Here is a 14,383-nt window from a genome sequence, read left to right as displayed (position 1 = left end):
TACCGACGTTAGGAGAGGCGCCGAAACAAAGATGTAGTCTAATCTAGAGTACATCTTGTGTGGGGGAGAGTAAAAGGAGAATTGCCGATGTGTAGGGTGTTTAATCCTCCAGGTGTCTAAAAAGTTATGAGACCTAATAAGCTTACGAAACGCAGCAGATTGACGTTCCGTTTTTAAAGAGGGATTGTCTGAAAACAGGGTCTGCCTATCCTTCCTAGCAGACATAGCCATATTAAAGTCCCCGCCAAGGATCATGAATGGCTGGGCATAGGTGCCCAGGCCGTCCAAGACCTCAGTGAGGAAGTGAATCTGGCCTGAGTTAGGAGCATAAACATTGATTATAGTAAGAGAACGAGATAAGTAGTCACAGTCCAGGAGAATGTATCTGCCCTGAGGATCAATAAATGAGGACTTAACCCGTAGCGGGCATGTCTTTTTAATCAGTATTGCCACCCCTGCTTTGCCAGAGGGGTCGGAGGCCATAAAAGAGACCGGAAAATGTTTGGCCGCAAATTTAAGAGATCCCCCCGGGCGAAAGTGGGTCTCCTGGACTAGGACCACATCCGCGTTAGAGGACCTGAACTCCTTCAAAGCCAACCAACGCTTATGGATTGAGTTCAGGCCCTTAACATTGTAGGTAAGTACCTTCAAAGCCATCGTTTAGAAATCAGAGAAAGCTTAAGACAACCGTAATATACACATAAAAAACGGACATAACCATACCAACCATGAAGAAATCGGGACTCGCGGTGTGTCCTAGAAGTAAAAGGCAAATGAAAACATATAATAACAACAATGTAATTATGAAGTGTAATAGAGTGAATCCAAATTGAACACAAGATGAAAAAAAGGCCAAAAAAAGGCCTAGAAAATAGAAAAAAAAAACATTACTAAAAGAAAAAAAGCCTGGGGGGTAAAAACCACCCAGGAGTCCACAGCCGTAGCCATGGAACCAAAGAAGGCACATCAGGGGTTCCAGCTCATCTGGAGAGACCCCGCCACCTTCCAGCAATATCTACAGGAAATGAGAGCAAAACACTGTAGTCCCAACAACCAAAAAAACAGGGGCGGTGTAAAATAGAACCTGTAACTAAAATTGCAAAAATCCCTTGTTAAAGAGGAAACATGGTGAGATAGGGGCCGAGGCCAGGATCAGCCAGACATAACTCATGGAAGCTTCCATCAGGGAGGGAGTCTAGGATGCAGGTTACGTTGAGGAGTAGAAAAGGATTTCTGCGGCTTCTGGCGTGCTGGGGTCCAGATCCGAGCAGGAATGGATGAGGGTCTGGGCGTCGTCGGAAGCGGCATGGGGTCCTCGTCTGGGAGCGGTGGTAGGCCCAGGTTACGTATGAAAGCTTCACTTTCCTGAAGATCTCTCATAGAGTATTGAATCCCATCCTTAGTAGCAGAAAGGAAACCCCCAACGATACGGAAACTGATGGTTTTGTAGGTGGGCAGTCACGGGACGGAAGCTGCGACGTTTGGCAAGAGTAATAGGGGATAAGTCACTAAAAATTTGTATCTTGGCTCCTTTAAACTCCAAACGGGATTTGTTCCGGGTGGCCATGGTCAAAGCTTCTTTGCTATCGTAGTAGTGGAAGCGTACGATAATGTCTCTGGGATTGGCTCCGGCCGGTGGTTTTGGGGCCAGAGATCTGTGAGCCCTATCCATTCTCCAGTCTATGTCCGGGACTTTAGGGGCAACAACGTTAAAGAGGCTGAGTAGGTATGGTCTGACCTCCCCCTCACCAATAGCCTCCGGGACGCCTCTGATCCGAAGGTTTTGGCGACGTTCCCTATTCTCCAAATCTTCCTGTTGGGATTGGAGCTGAGAGACTGATTGTTTCAGACCGGCGTTGTCTTCTTCCAGAACGTGGACATATTGTATCAGGTCATCAAATTTGGATTCCAGGACATCCGTCCGTTCTCCAATCTGGGCAAGCTCTCCCCGCAGTTCATGGGCCAGCTTACCCATTTCCTTAGAAACATTACTCGTCAAGTCTTGTAGGAGAGCTCGCAGTTTGTCGTCAAGTACATCAACTGTGACCGGGGCGGACATTGCGTCTGAGTGGCTGTGCGACAGGGAATGTGGACTGTCGTGCGCCGGTGCTTGAGACGCCACTTGTGCGTATGTGAAAGAACCTGGAGAAGGGGCTGGGGAGACTGGCCTGCTTAAAAATCGATCCAGAGTCTGTGTCTGTGAGGGCCGCAAATCCGGGGGCGTAGACTGAGGAAGGTGTTTCGGCCCGTATTTCACCATGAGGCGTTGGGACTAGGCGTATATTCAGTTACATGCGGTGTTTCCCATAGGAAAGTTGCCGCTGTGAGCAGCACGGGAGCATTGGAAGGCGGCTAAGGCCTACGTGAGGTGATCACATGGCTGTCAAACAATTGGGACCCAAGATGAGACCCCAAAATAGTAAGCTGCCGTTCAGGAGGCCCAAACCAACCGTGGGGGGGAGGGGAGGGGGGGCTGAAGCAGGAGTGCAGGCCGCAGCAGTTCCAAACAGCCAGGTGAATGAAATCCGGACACCACTGCCCCACTGGTTGAAACAAAGGGGGGAGGCACAAAGTAGGGCACAAAAACCAGGGTGGGTAGCAGGCCAATGTAGGCCACAGGCAGCTGGGAAAGGCGATGAGTGGACCAAGATGGCCGCTGAGTAGGCCTGAGATAAGTGCAGTACAGGAGGATGTGACCGGGGGGTACAGGCAGGCACTCAGGAGGGTTAGCAAGTTAGTCTGATGCAGGGGCAATGCCTGTGCTGGCAGGAGCAATAATCTGGCTGCAGGAGAGGGCAGGCACGTTGCTGAAGGCCTCGGGTGTAGCAAGATGGCCGCCGGAGCTCACCTGTCCAGCTGGGGTCCGGGAGTCCCTTCAGGCATCCAAGCGGTGATTAGCGGTGGTCTGGCTCAGGAGAGGCTGTCCCGAGGGGTCCGCGGTGAGCGCTTGCTGCGATCCCGGCTGAGGGGGGACCCAGGATGCTCGATCCGGAGGCTCCGGGTAGCGGTGTAGGCCGCAAGATGGCGGCGTCCCGGGACATTCATTTTTATAGCTTCCTTTTGCTTAATATGATTTTACCCCTACTCTTCAGTAAATTCACCTTGTGCTTTCTTTAATGCTGGGTTTTAACAGTTTTGCTGTAGTAAACCTTGCCAACTGACTTGCAGTGTTTCTTAACCTATTTCAGTGAAGGCTCCCTTTCAAATTCTTCACAATCTCAAGGCACCCCATTCTAAAAATGTAAAAAACTAAACTAATAGTTTTACATAATGCATATGTAGTATAGTGTAGATATTTACCTGGTGAAATATGGAATGTTGTGGAGGCCTTTCTTGCACCACCTGCCCAACACTCCTGAAGGTGGAGAACAGGGAGTGTGCCGAGTGACAAGGGTGCTGGAGTAGCTGGCTGGCGAAGTCCATTCTTTAACCCAAGCTGGGGATCGCAGTCCTAAGAAGAGGATAATGAAGCAGCTTGGCGCCAGAGCAGGAGATGGTAGCAGAGGACCAGTATGCAGTCAGCCGCCAGTGGCAGCCAGGCAACAAGGGACCAAGTCAGCAGGCAGAAGTCCAGGGGAAGCAGGCCAAGGTTGGTAACAGCCAGCGCAGTACAGAATCAGCAGGCAAAGACGAGTCCAGTAAACAGTCTGAGGACAGAGAGATCAGATGAACAATGTTATGCAGGAGCAGAGGCAAAGCCCAAGAGAAAGCTGGGTCATACACCAATAAGCAGGTTCAATGTTTCTGTGTCTCAGGATTACAGGTACAAGCTGAAAAAAAATTCTCAGCATTTGGGTGAATAAAAATAGAATAGCTGTCAGCACAAAATTTGTAATACCAAACTACCGTAAATCTGTAAAATACATCCGTAAATCCTACCATTAAAAGAGCTGTAGATTTTCTCCTTACATTAAAGTGATACTAAAGCCTTGTTTTGTGTTTGTTTAAAAACAATAAACATGTTATACTTACCTGCTCTGTGCAGTGGTTTTGCACAGAGCAGCCCAGCTCCTCCTCTTTTCGAGTCCCTTGCCGGTGCTCTTGGCACCTCCCTCCTGTTAAGTGCTCCCAAACCAAGCAGGTTGCTATGGGGCACCCAAGCCATTGCTCTGTGTGTTCATTAAGACACAGAGCTGCAGCTTGGCCCAGCACCCTCTCTCTCATCATTGGCTCACTGACTTTAACAGCAGTAGGAGCCCATGGCGCCCGCTACTGTCTCTGCCAATGAGGAGGGAGAGTTGCAGACAGCCGAGGTTCTCATGCAAGATTGCTGAATAGAGATGGGGCTCATGTAAGTATTATGCCGCGTACACATGAGCGGAATGTCCGACAGAAAAAGTCAGACGGAAGCTTTTCATCGTATATTCCGATTGTGTGTATGTCTCACCAGACTTTTTTTTTTTTACGAAAATTCTGACGGACCTATAAATAGAACATGTTTTAAATATTTCCGAGGGAACCAATTCCAATCGGGAAAACCGCTCATCTGTTTGCTGTTCCGACGGACCAAAAACAACACATGCTCTGAAGCAAGTACAAGACTGAAGCTATTAGTTACTGGCTATTGAACTTCCTTTTTCTAGTCCCGTCGTACGTGCTGTACGTCACCACGTTCTTAACGATCGGACTTCGGTGTGTTCGTGTGTACGTGCAAAAGTTTCAGCGGAACTCCGTCGGAAAAACCTTCAGAGTTTATTCCGACGGGAAAACCGGTCGTGTACGTGGCTTTGGAGGGCCTGAGGGAGGTTGCTGCACACAGGTTTTTTTTATCTTAATGCATTGAATGAATTAAGATAAAAAAAAACTACTGCCTTTAGAACCACTTTTAGAAAACAGTAAGGTATATGTGGAGTTATCCACAGCATTGTCACACTATTCTCCAAACCACCACTGAGCTTATAGAAAGTAGGAAGAATGATGGCAGAAAAAGACCATGTGGTCCATCACGTCTGCCCCTTTTTATTTATTTTTGTTCTATTTTTTTCTTTTTTTAACCTTTTTTTCTGAGTATAGATCTGTTTGCCAGTTGACTGACTCATTACCTCTACGGGAAGTCTGTTAAAAGTATCAACTATTCTTTCAGTAAAAAAATACTTTCTATAGTTCGTTCTGAACTTTTCTTCTGCTAGCTTCAGGTCCCAAAGTTCTTGGTCTTCCCTGCATATTGAAAATGGTGCCATTCCTATCGTCTCCTGTTTCTGTTCCTGGAACCCTTTTGTCTTTCTCTTTTATCCTTTGCTTGTACTAGTAATCAAGAACCTACGTCTTTGGATATCTTCAAATGAGGACACCATTATGTGGATAGCTGGACTAATGTTTCTGTCGTGCTTTAGACTGCCCTTCTCCCGTTTGGCTCTCTTGCTTGGCTCTGGCGTATAATGCTGTTTTCATTATGTAGCCCCTGTCCGAGCAACAGTTTTGAAAATCAATACAATTGAAATAGAAAATACTGCCCTCCTGAACCTTTACACCCTTAAAACTGATTTCCAGGTATGGCTAATTTTGCATAGTTACTGGTTTAGTTTGGACCAAGAACACTTTGCATTTTTCTCAATGAATGCAAAAGGTTTTTTGACGTGATGAGGTGGAAACGCAAGGTAGTGGCGCAAGGCAGTGATGTCATGATCTCCACCATATCCAGTGAAAGAACTCTTTGCCTGCCTTCAGAAAATGCAACATGTTTTCTGAATTGCTCTCATTCCAAGCGGAAAACCTTCTGTATCTCACTAAGCAGCAGGGCAGCCCTTAGGCAAATAACCCAGAAGCCAGTGGCAATTACTGTATTATCCGTGTCTACTACAGTAATTTCCAGCGGGCATGGACAGGACTGGCCAGGTATGGCACATACAGTACATACTTTGGTCCAAGCTGAATTGTTAGAAGTATGCAAACATAGTCATACCTGGAATCCAGCTTTAATAAGGTACAAGAAGACACTAAGGCAGCCATACATAGATTGAAATTCAGTTGGTTCAGCAGGGACCTGCAGAATTTTGATCCATGTATCTTCAGGCTGGTTGTACAGAAACTGATCTTTTTATGTACAACTAGGCTGTCAGGTTTTTTCCCCAAACGGCAGTGCTACCGGCTATAGCCAGCATTACTGATCAATGTGTTGTGATGGTGGGGAAGGCTCCCTATCGTCAGAACACAATATCACAGCAGGAGTGATTCTCAGTCCCCCTTTAAATATGTGGATGGGTGAATAGAGTCCTTTCTTTCTTTCGTTCTTTCTTTCTCTTCTTTTTTTTTTTTTTTTTTTTTGTTCAACCCTCTGCTTGAACGAAAAAAAAAATATTAATGTATAGCCAGCTGATGTGAATTTAAACATATACTAAAATATAAATGTTAATAAAAAGGAATTAAAAAAACGACTCTGTTGGGCTCCACCCATGGACGTGCAATGTGTGGCAGGTAAAAGAGAGGCTTTAGAACTGCTGCTTGCCGCCTCCTGTTTCTACTGAGCCGAAGAGGAAAGGAAGAAGAGTATGGGGCAGGGAAAGGGAGTGTTGCGTTGGCTAGTGTATTACTATTCACATAATTTTATGTATAAAGGGCAATTGTTTTAGACAAGCAATGGACGCGCCCATATCCACACAGGGAGCTTATTGTGACAGGTTTTATCCTGGCAGCTATAATTTTAATTTCGTATAGTTCTAATACTTGTCATGTATCCCAACATAGAAGGTCCTATTTGTGGTGCTGTAGTGGCTTGCATGATCTGTGATGCTGTGCTGGAACCTGCGTCCCGTGTCCGTGGCAGTCTGTTTACCATCGAAATAATTGCAGGCTGTAGACAAATGGGAACATGGTTTTTACGGAATACACCTGCTGCTCTGGAACCTTGTGGATTTGTGTCTAAATCATGGTCTTATGAATGTGGTTAGGCTTTACCTCTATCATATCCAGTTTGGACAACAGTAGTCGTGTAAACTGTTCTGGCTGCAGTGTTTTGGTACAACTTGTATCTGTGTGTTCTTAAGAATAACAACTGCACAGTATTATGTTTTATTTCCTTCCTTTTGCCTGCAGGATGGGTTTGGCTCCTGTTGGCAGATACCTTTTACCTTGACTATAGGTATGTGCAATCGCTGTGCACTTATGACTTATTTATGAGCTCTTGGCATATCAAAATCCTACTAAACCCCACCTCAAAATCCTTTCTTTTAGTTTCCACCAGGTTATTTAATCCCCCTTAATTTCACTTTTATATTTTGCATTTTGGTGCAATGATTATTCACGTCTCGAAATAATGACAGTGATAATAAATGCTTAGGAGAGGAGCGTACTTAGCACTCCTACTCAGACAATTAAGTGAAAGACAGCTGAGGTTGTTTGCGAATGTCTATCCAATAAAGTCTGATGCTCTGCCTTGTTTGTAAACACTGCCAAATGTTTAGGGGTAATTAGGAGCTCGTCAGTCTGTGCGCAACCCCAGTGTGAAGATTTATTGCTGCAACAAAGATATACGCGGGATTCATTTACAATGTCTTACATGGCTAGAACACACTGGATTATTGCACCACAGTGGAGAGAATTGAAAATAAAAGCAGCTGAGAAATGCCTGCAGGGTAATCAGTCTATGATTCAAGTATAAAGTAAACATAAGACTATCAGGTATGCATGTTTTTGCACCACTTAGGTTCCTATGTATATTCATGCCTGTCATGTTAAACATAAGTTATGGCTTTATAAGTGCACCTTACGATCAGATGCTTACATAGATATTTTGTTCTGATTCCAGTAATTCTCTAATGAACAGAGTTATTAGGTGTTCCTATTCCTGTGTGCAATTATATGTAAAATCACTTTAGCCTGGAAATATTTCTTTTTCTGTCTAGCGCTGTTTGTGAGCTCTCGGAAGACCCCTAAAACAGTTCACTCCATACCCATATTGGTCTGTTCTTGGCTCCCTCTAGTTATCAGCTGAATGTTAAACTCATGTTCATTTATAATTGCTTTTATTTGTTAATCACAGTGGACACAAAAGATAAGATGATTTTTCTTTACTTTGTTTTATGTTTTTATTAAATAACCGGGAGATGTACCAATATATCATCATTCGAGATGTGGAAACCAATATGAAAAAAAATAGGGAACCGACCTATAATATCTATTGGCAGCAGAATATGACAGGCTAGATCAACGCACATCTACCTTGGCCTTTTGGACTATATTTTTCTACTGCCTGGAATTCTGAGATGACACCATTATAAATAGAATTTCTCATTGCGCCATTCATAGTGAGGTTAAAGAGGAAGTAAACCCTGATGAGTTTACTTCCTCTTTCATTCCCTGCAAAGGCAAAGCATAATGGACTACTATGCATCGCATAGTAGCCCATTATGTGTCACTTACCTGACACAGGAGCCAGCGAAGTCGCCGCTGTCCCCTGTAGTCCGCCGCATCCATCTTGTTGGTGGGGTCTCGCAGCTCCGCCGCTGTCATTCGGCGAAGCCGCGATGACGTCACTCCCGCGCATGCGCACGGGAGCCGACACGCGCGGCAACTCCGTCGCTGAGAATGCCGCGCTCAGTGCGCCTGCGCGCCGCTGTCTACAGCGCATGCGCCGTAGACAGCGGTGCCCGTTTTCGGGCAAATATCTCCTAAACCATATAGGTTTAGGAGATATTGCTTGGACCTACAGGTAAGCTTTAATCTAGGCTTACCTGTAGGTCAAAGTAGTTTGTAAGGGTTTACAACCACTTTAAGTGGAATTATTTTCCAACCCTACTCAACCTTCTTTTAAGTTCTCTACCCTTAACTATTTTCTCAGCTTTCTCACCTTCTGATGGGTATGGTATGGCAACACTGGGAAAAAAATAAAATATAAAATAAATATATATATATATATATATAGAGAGAGAGAGAGAGAGAGAGCTGTATCTCAAGAGAGAGAGATTTATATATATATATATATATATATAGCTATCTATTTATCTCTCTCTCTCTTTATATATATATATATATATATATATATATATATATATATATATATATATATATATATATATATATATATATATACACACACATATATATATATATATACACACACACACACACTTGAGAGAGAGGGATATATATACACACAGTTGTGCTCATAGGTTTACATACCCTTGCAGAATTTATGATTTTTTTCGGCCATTTTTCTGAGAATATGAATATGAAACACAAAAACTTATGGTTAGTGTTTGGCTGAAACCATTTATTATCAATCATCTGTGTTTACTCTTTTAAAATCATAATGACAACAGGAACGAGCCAAATGACTCTTATCAAAAGTTTACATACCCCAGTTCTTAATACCGTGTATTGCCCCCTTTAACATCAATGACAGCTTAAAGTCTTTTGTGGTATTTGTGGATGAGGCTCTTTATCCTCTCAGATGGTAAGGCTGCCCATTGCTCTTGGCAAAAAGCCTCCAGTAGCTGTAAATTCTTGGCTTTCAATGATATTGAGGTCAGGAGACTGAGGTGGCTTCTCCAGAACCTTCACTTTATTCTGCTGTAGCCAATGACGGGTCGACTTGGTCTTGTGTTTCGAATCATTGTCTTGTTGGAATGTCCAGGTATGTCCCATGTGCAGCTTCCTGGCTGATGAATGTAAATGCTCCTTCAGTATTTTTTGATAACATACTGCATTCATCTTGCCATCAAATTTCCTGTGCCTTTGTAGCTCCCACATCCCCAAAACATCAGCGATCCACCTTCGCTTTTCACAGTAGGAATGGTGTACCTTTCATCATAGGCCTTGTTGAATCCTCTCCAAATGTATAGTTTATGGTTGTGGCCAAAAACCTCAATGGCACTTGCGTAGTAATGGCTTTCTTCTGCCTCCTTACAGTGCATCTTGAAACAGCCACACCACATGTTTTCAGAGTCCTGTATTTCATCTGAAGTTATTTGTGGGTTTTTATTTGCATCCCGAACAATTTTCCTGGCAGTTGTGGCTGAAATTTTAGTTGGTCTACCTGACCGTGGTTTGGTTTCAACAGGAACCCCTAATTTTCCACTTCTTAACCACTTCCCGACCAGCGCACGGCGATGTACGTCGACAGAATGGCACGGGCAGGCATATTGGCGTACATGTACGTCCAATCTTCAATGCCGCCCTGCCATCGGGAGCGCGCTGGTCGCGGGACCCGCGGACTCGATCGCCGCGGGGCATACCCGCGATCGTCTCACGGGACGGCTGAATGGAGGAAATGCCGTGTAAACAGCATTTCTCCATTCTGCCTAGCAACTAGTGACGCTGATCTCTGCTCCATGTGATTGGAGCAGAGATCGGTGTTCACTAAATGAAAGCCCAACCCCCCCACAGTTAGTAACACACCCCTAGGAACACTTAACCCCTACACTGCCACCCACTGGTTAACCCTTTCACTGCCAGTGTAATTTACACAGGAATCACTGCATTTATATAGCTGTGATTACTGTATAAATGACAATGGTCCCAAAAATGTGTCAACAATGTCCGATGGGTCCCCCACAATGTCGCAGTCACAATAAAAATCGCTGATCGCCGCCATTACTAGTAAAAAAAAAAAAAAAAAAAAAATTATTAATAAAAATGCTATAAAACTATCCCTATTTTGTAAACGCTATAACTTTTGCGCAAACCAATTAATAATCACTTATTGCGATTTTTTTTTACCAAAAATATGTAGAAGAATACGTATCGGCCTAAACTGAGGGAAAAAAATGTTTTTTTATATATTTTTGGGGGATATTTATTATAACAAAAAGTAAAAAATAATGCGTTTTTTTTCAATATTGTCGCTCTATTTTTGTTTATAGAGCAAAAAATAAAAACCACAGGGGTGATCAAATACCACCAAAAGAAAGCTCTATTTGTGGGGAAAAAAGGACGTCAATTTTGTTTGGGAGCCACGTAGCACGACCGCGCAATTGTCAGTTAAAGCGTCGCAGTGCCGAATCGCAAAAAGTGGTCTGGTCTTTGACCAGCAAAATGGTCCGGTCTGAAAGTGGTTAATTAGAGTTTGAACACTGCTGATTGGCATTCTCAATTCCTTGGGTATTTTTTTATGTCCCTTTCCTATTTTATACAGTTCAATTACCTTTTTCCGCAGATCCTTTGACAATTCTTTTGCTTTACCCATGACTCAGAATCCAGAAATGAGAGTGCAGCACTGGATGAAAGATGGAAGGGTCTGTTAGGGATACAAAAACTTTGACTTTTTTTACACACACACTAATTACTAGCAAACAGATCATAGGTGAGAATGGTTACCTTTTAATAGCCATTCAAACCCCTTTGTGTAAACTTGTGTGCATGTTATCAGGCCAAAATCACCAGGATATGTAAACTTTGATATGGGTCATTTGGGTAGTTTCTGTTGTCATTCTGATTTAAAGAGAGTAAACACAGTTGATTGATAAAAATTGGCTTCAACCAAACACTAACCATGAGTGAAAGAATTTTTTTGTGTTATTCATATTCTCTGAAAAATGGCCAAGAAATCATAAATTCTGCCAGGGTATGTAAACTTATGAGCACAACTGTATATTTCTGAGATAAGAGGATACTCTACTAATGAGCAATGGTTTCGAGGTAGGCAGGAGATATGGAGAAGACATAACATGCTACTACTAAATAAACAAAGTGATATTCAGATATGATTTCTGTTTGTGTAGCTTGATACATCTATATTTGTATGTACATGCATTCTATACAATTTTCTATATTCTGAGTCCAGTCACAGCATTTATAAAGAGTCTTTTTAACTATTTCATCCCATGGTGAAGGGGAGCTGGTAAGCCCCCAAAATGTATTGGATACTCCCTTGACTCTCATTTTGGCTAATAAAATTCAACTGGACTTAAACATAGAGTTAAAATTAAGCTTAGTTGGCCCCTCACTGCTTGCATATCTACCGTTACCTCTGTGGCGCACACCTAGTTTCATAGTTTCATAGTTAGTAAGGTTGAATAAAGACACCAGTCCATCCAGTTCAACCTGAGTGAGTGTCTACCCCTATCCCTGTACATTGCACACTCACTCCCTACCCTCAAGGAGCCCACAATCCAAAGTCCCCATACATATACTAGGGACAATTTTGGACAGAAGCCAATTAACCTAGCTGCATGTCTTTGGAGTGTGGGAGGAAACCGGAGTACCTGGAGGAAACCCACGCAGGCATAGGGAGAACATGCAAACTCCAGGCAGGTAGTGTCGTGGTTGGGATGACCTGTTTTACAGAGAGCTGCCCTTACTACACAACTACAAATTGTTATTTACACTAGTCTCCATTGGTCCACCAACCAAAACGTTGATGCCATTGCATGTACCAAAAGGGCAACAGAGACGGGTGCTTGAACAATCACAGGAGGCTTTCCTACATCAACACTGGCTGTGTTGATGGTGGAATCAGGCAATTTTCTTTGCTGTAGTCGCAGGAAAGAAAATTTCTTTGTTGCTTGCTTTAGGCTGTGCTTGCACACTTTGATTAGAGCCAGAAAGGCAGAAACGTTGCTACAATGCCTATGATACTAACACTACAGCGTAATTTCTGCCTGCTTGACAACAGCAACCATGGCACTTTTAAATTTTATAGTGCCCACCTTTAGAGTTTGTGTCACACTCATTTTGGCACTATGATACTTTTCAAGTTTTATCACAGATGTCTTGTAAGAGCTGCAACATAATCTGACAGTAACCCTTCCCCCACTAGAGCTGTGATACGTGAGTCTGTGCCCTTCATGTTCCTGCAGTGCTTTGAGTAACCCTTGTGGGAATCCCCCATTTTCATACATCTGATGGATCATAGGTACAGCAGTTCTTTGGGCTTTGCCAGCTTACAACCCACCAACCATTCTGGGGGCTTGCAGTGTACAGTCTAGGGGTCCTAGACAATTGTCCACCTGCCACAGGTTAGTTTCAGTGTCCCTGTAGAGGGCATTGCAGTGTTTTGAGATAGAGCTAGAAGCCCTCCTCAGGAGCTAGTTCTCCCTCTTGGGCCCTGTATTACAGCCTGCTATTGTGGCCATGTCCATCTTCCAGACTTTAACAGGTTGATTTAATAAAACTGGAACTTGCAAAATCTGGTGCAGCTCTGCACAGAAACCAATCGATATCCAGGTTTTATTGTCAAAGTTTAAATGAACACACTGAAGTTAGAAGCTGATTGGTTACCCAGCAGAGCTGCACCAGACTTTGCACTCTCCAGCTTTAGTAAATAAACCCCTCAATGATGTCTCGGGATTCTGGATTTATCCTATGGATACTTTGGCCTCCAGCATCTAGGTCTTGTGTCTGTGCCCCGTCTCTACAGCGTTGATGGTTTGGTGGATATTATCCGCTTAATATCCCAAATAAATCTCCTTTCGGTACCCATGCTATGGACCCTTTGGCCCAAATGTTGACTGCCAAACATCAGTGTCTTTTGCATTTTCCATTATTACTATTGCTTGCTACAAAACAGAGAGATGCTGGAAGTGGAAGGATTACACAGGGCTGTCTTACAGGCCTTTTTGTCCAATCTCCCAAAGGCAGCAGAATAACTCCAGGTATCTGAACACTCCTCTGTACCTCAATGTATAGGTAAGACAAATAACTACCTCCTAAATTCGGTATTCTTCTGTAAATCACAAAGACTGCAGCATGCAATGCGAGAAACTGGTAATGTGAGATTTGCTAATTATCCAGCGCACTTATATCCAGGCACACTCGATTATGTAATTCTGGAAAAGCACAAGCTCTCAACAAAGAATCCTGATATGACCTCTGGAATTCATTGAATATTCATAGCAGTTATAAATGGTGTGCATGGACTCTTATCCACCCATTTGATGAGGTTGCACTCTGTGTAATTTGTCTAGTCCACAAAAGTATTTCATCACCAGGGACAGATACTATTAAATATTCTAACTATTCAAAGGTAAAGTATTATCTTTGCGTACTGCCAAGTGTAGTTTTTGTTTTGTATTTTTAAAATAAATCTAAAAAAAAAAAATACAGTGAATTAGGTATTAAAAGCATTATTTAGTTGCTCTTGTTTAAAGTTGAGAATTGACAAAAAATAAATAAAAAATCCCTACAGCTTCGGTCACATCACTTGCCTGTACTGAAGCCGTTACCACACTGTGCAGGCAGCTGGATCTTGGAGAAATCTTCACTGCAGAGATGCCTGTCTTCTTCTTGGCTCTGAACAGCTTTGCATTGGCTAGCCGTCACCAGACTCTTCCCCATTCACAGATGGTGTTGCAGGCAGTGTAATCAATGAATTAACTTTCCTTATTAGAGGGAGTGTGTCCCAATTGGACCTTCTGTACTGCTGTTTTGCCTGAAGAGCTGAAGCACTAACCACTGCGGCGCTGGAAATTCAGAGCCAGGAAGAGGACAGGCATCTCTACAGTGAACA

General features: G+C 43.3%; 1 protein-coding gene across 5 annotated transcripts in view; it reads left to right on the top strand.

Moving 5' to 3' along the window:
- EHBP1 (EH domain binding protein 1) overlaps positions 1–14,383 on the top strand; it is a 724,273-nt gene that overhangs the window by 324,742 nt on the left and 385,148 nt on the right. The window lies entirely within an intron of this gene.

This window comes from Lithobates pipiens, unplaced genomic scaffold (genome assembly GCF_037356315.1).
Source record: "Lithobates pipiens isolate NorthernLeopardFrog02 unplaced genomic scaffold, aLitPip1_a1.2 Scaffold_18, whole genome shotgun sequence".
NCBI lineage: Eukaryota > Metazoa > Chordata > Amphibia > Anura > Ranidae > Lithobates > Lithobates pipiens.
The sequence above is the reverse complement of the archived record's forward strand: the minus strand, read 5'-3'. Positions and strand labels throughout refer to the sequence as shown.